Consider the following 4,520-nt stretch of genomic DNA (forward strand, 5'->3'; position numbering starts at 1 on the left):
TCTCTCTGTATGTGTGTGTGTGTGTGTGTGTGTGTGTGTGTAGTAAATCTTCTAACTTGGTTTATATGTACTGTACTATCCTTTTATTTGTTGTTCGGACTACACGTAATTAGAGAGGTGCATGAAGTACAGAAACCCCAAGCTGGCTGCTAGCGAGAGTACGGGATCGGAGAGAAAAGTGGGGGGGTTTGGTGGGAGTATGGGACTATGAGGAAGGGAGGGGGAGGGGATAGTTCTCCATCGAGCAGTGTTACAAACACCTTAGTCCACGGAAAAGGAAACGAACTTATTCCGACGTCTGTACAAGATATAACTTTACTTCCTGGAGTCAAATCATTGGTGACGATGCTCAGTTTCCTATTGAGGAGATAGTGTATAAGGTCCTTTCCTGTTTTGGCTAGTGTGTACTATAATGTTTACCATAACCTATGTTATTTAAAGTGTATTTAATTCATTTTGTATGCTCTTATTCTAACCATGATATATCACTGGGAAATTTTTTTCGTAAAAAACGTGATTGGTGAAATTGTAGTTACATTTCTAATCAGAAGTGTAATGATTTCCATCTTTCATTAAGGCTATAGAGATGCACTGATCAACCCTTTAATACTTCGCTTGTTTTGTGGACCATAATTGTTTGCTAATATCTGATGTACTGCTTATCATTACCATGTTAAGGTTTATTGTTGCTTGAAATGTTGTATGTGTAACTGGATATTGTGGTCAATAAATACTTACTTACTTACTGTGTGTGTGTGTGTGTGTGTGTGTGTGTGTGTGTGTGTGTGTGTACAAAACGATATTAACCAGCCTTATGCAAAAATATACCGTTAAGAAAATCTTTGACTAGTGGGAGGTGCCTGAGTGTTACCATGCCAACCTCTCACACCACCAAAGTTACATACACACATTACCCCATTAGCAAGTTCCACTAGAGAGCATTGTGTGTGTGTGTGTGTGTGTGTGTGTGTGTGTGTGTGTCCATGGGGATATGGCTATGTAACGTGGATCTGCATGTGTGTAAGTGCAGTACTGTGGGGGACGGTGTGGCCTTATGTGTCCAGGGATAGCTGTATACTGTATATATGAAGGTATGGCTATGTATATTGAAAAAAAAACTTTGTGTGTCGGGTTATGGATATGTATATGTAGATGAATCGACATTTGTCAAGATGTCATTGTGTACGAATGAGTGGAGGTGGGACTACGTGTGTTCAGGTGGAACTACGTGTGTGGAGGTGAGGTTGGGGTTACGTAGGTGAAGGTAGGGCTACGTGTGGAGGTTTGGATACATAGAGGAGTGGGTGTTTGTGTGGAGGGATGGCGTGTGTCCTTGGAGGCGTGGCTGTGCAGAGCTATGGCTGTGTATCTGGGGATGTGATGGGATGCTGATGTGGTTCTGTGTTTGGTTGCCTTTGTGTCTGTGTCTGTGTTTGTGAACGTGTGCCTGTGTGTGCGTGTATTTATGTGTGTGTGTGTGTGTGTGTGTGTGTGTGTGTGTGTGTGTGTGTGTGTGTGTGTGTAGGTGAATGTGTTGTGAGTGGAGGCGGGATGGGGGTTGTATAGTTTGATGTTTTTACAGTGTGTGTGTGTGTGTGTGTGTGTGTGTGTGTGTGTGTGTGTGTGTGTGTGTGTGTGTGTGTGTGTGTGTAGGTGAATGTGTTGTGAGTGGAGGCGGGATGGGGGTTGTATAGTTTGATGTTTTTACAGTGTGTGTGTGTGTGTGTGTGTGTGTGTGTGTGTGTGTGTGTGTGTGTGTGTGTGTGTGTGTGTGTGTAGGTGAATGTGTTGTGAGTGGAGGCGGGATGGGGGTTGTATAGTTTGATGTTTTTACAGTGTGTGTGTGTGTGTGTGTGTGTGTGTGTGTGTGTGTGTGTGTGTGTGTGTAAGCTCACTACTCGTCAAAGAACCTTGGTAATACATAAGAAGACATGCTATTAAAGTTGCGGCACAAATATATTTTAATGTGCTATGATGTCAACTTCACTCAAAATAACGCCACGCTTCTTCTCCCCTTTCCTGTCTCCTTGCCATGCGTCTGTCTGTCTTCTGTCTGTGTCTTTCTTTCTGCTTGTCTCGCTATTGCAAACCACAAACAACTCTCAACTGTCGACAACTTCCTAGAATATCCTAATATCCTGCATTATACTACTTTTTTTCAGGGTAACTTGACCTAGATTTTCGTCCTTTTGCCGCTTACTTCACATGGGCCATTGACAGAAAAGGGCAGCGCTCCGGCTCCTCTTCAATGGCACTTTTTTGTGACTTACATATTCTAGTATTAATCTATTGCTACAACTCAGTATTCAAGTTGGAGAGAGGAAAATTTTAGGCCAAGTTTGAGTAAAATGGGTACAGAATTAATAAAGTCAAACAGCATACCTTTGGTGGGTGCAGTGGGAACAAGGCGACAGATCACATGCAGGAGGACAATGGCGAGAAAATCCAGCAAAATCTAACCACCAGCTTATGAAGTGACGCCAACAACACTCGCGCCACACAATCGGTTGAAACACCCGTCCACTTTATCACTAAACACCTGTGGTTCTGAAGTATGATAACAGAAAATAAAACAATCGCGTAGACGTTAGGTAGGCTACTGATGCACTCTCTCCACGGAGTCTGCTTCTGACGTTCTGTTTATTGCTTGTTCATCACAATGCTTCGAAATTGATGAGCCTCTCACTCGGACATGACGACTGACTGAACCTTTATCCTTGTCTTGTACCCCTGACCTTTTACTGAATGCTATAAAAAAAAAAATTACTTCATCATAACCTAACTCAAAGTCTAATGACAGAGATGATCTGCTCGCTTGACTTCCCCGCGCACCTTTTGTGACGCAACAGATTAAGTCGGGGTGGCCCTATTCAGAGAAAGCAGTAAAATGGATGGGCAACTGCGAAAAATTAGTCACTGTCCGCTGACTCCTCCTGCTTGGATTCCAGCGACAACGTTCCCGAGTTCGTAAGAGTTTGTATAGAATGTTAAATTCAAAATCTAAATAAAGAAATAAGATAATCTGCTGACTTTTCCTTATAATCTTGCTAACAGACAGGCAGGCAGGCAGGGAGGCAGAAAAGGCAGACAGGCAGGCGGTCAGGCAGGCAGACAGACTGATAGATTGATATATAAACCTGGCCAAACACATAGCTTCATCGGGCTCTCTCGGTTGACTGTAATAACATCCACTAGTAGCAGAAACAACGATTCTTTTTTTTTCTGGTCGCTTTTCTGATTACATATTTTGTTTTCAGCCATACTCGTACCAGATCACGTCAGTTAACAATGATGTGCGTATCTGAGGATTAATAAAGCTTTAGTTTCACTCTGTATATGAGAAAAAAAGGCAGTGAAAATATCAACAGTACCCCCATTAGTCTAATACCACAGCCTTCTCCCATTCGCCTCTGTCTACGTTTTTTCCTTTAACCATTCTTTTCCCCAGATGGAGAGTTGTGGCAGACTCCTGTATTCCATAAACTAGCAAGTTATTCGCTCTATGTACAGAGTATTATGAGAAAATCTTGCATGACACTGACCACGAGATTTTAGGTAAAGAGATTTTGAAGTGATGTAGGAGCTGGGAACTCTCTATCTTGACTGCTTTTGGGCTGGGAGTTTCCTGTTAGTTAATATTAAAAAAAGGTAATTACACAAGATACCAGTTATTTATTTGATGACATGCTCTGATGAGGAGAGAAACTCAGACATGATTGTATTTCACGTTTATTTGTATCAACATCTACACTTCGTGGCTTTGGAAAGACAATGTTAGGTCGTTTCGAAGACTGGTGAGTAGAGAGGGACTGGCGGGGATGTGTGGTGGTGTGGGGCGGGATATGGTGACACACTGCAGTAAAGAAATGCCACATAGCTCTCTGTTGGCTGCTCCTGTTACTGGCCGTTCGTCACCCCTGCTAAAGGAATAATATCTTAGGTAACCTTCACTGCCACAGATCTTTAGTATTAAATAAAATCGTCTTGAGACAGTAAGAATAAAATAAAAAAAAGTATGATGTAGGATTCATTGGGGTAATCATATCACAACCGGGGTCTTCTATGCCATGTTGTACTGCGTGTGACTTTGGATACATTGTAAGGTGTGGCTGTGTGGAAGTGCAGCTATGTGCAGGTCTGTGTGTGTGGGGGGGGGGGGATGCGTCATAGAGAGAGAGAGAGAGAGAAATTACATGTCCACATACGTAAATGCTTGCGTGCATTAATCTTTTTCCGAGCATCACTGAGTCCATTCATCTGTGTGTGTGTGTGTGTGTGTGTGTGTGTGTGTGTGTGTGTGTGTGTGTGTGTGTGTGTGCATCATTCTGCGTGTGTATATGTGTGCTCGTATCTGAGTGTGCGTGTATCAGTGCCTGTGTGTATCAGTGCCTGTGTGTATCAGTGCCTGTGTGTATCAGTGCCTGTGTGTATCAGTGCCTGTGTGTATCAGTGCCTATTACTGCCTGCGAGTATTAGTGTGCGTGCATGCGCTGATCACTGCTTGTATCAGTGTTTGCGTG

Source organism: Coenobita brevimanus, unplaced genomic scaffold (assembly GCF_032717465.1).
Source record: "Coenobita brevimanus isolate Jiangsu-jjx unplaced genomic scaffold, ASM3271746v2 jjx.HiC_scaffold_2652, whole genome shotgun sequence".
NCBI lineage: Eukaryota > Metazoa > Arthropoda > Malacostraca > Decapoda > Coenobitidae > Coenobita > Coenobita brevimanus.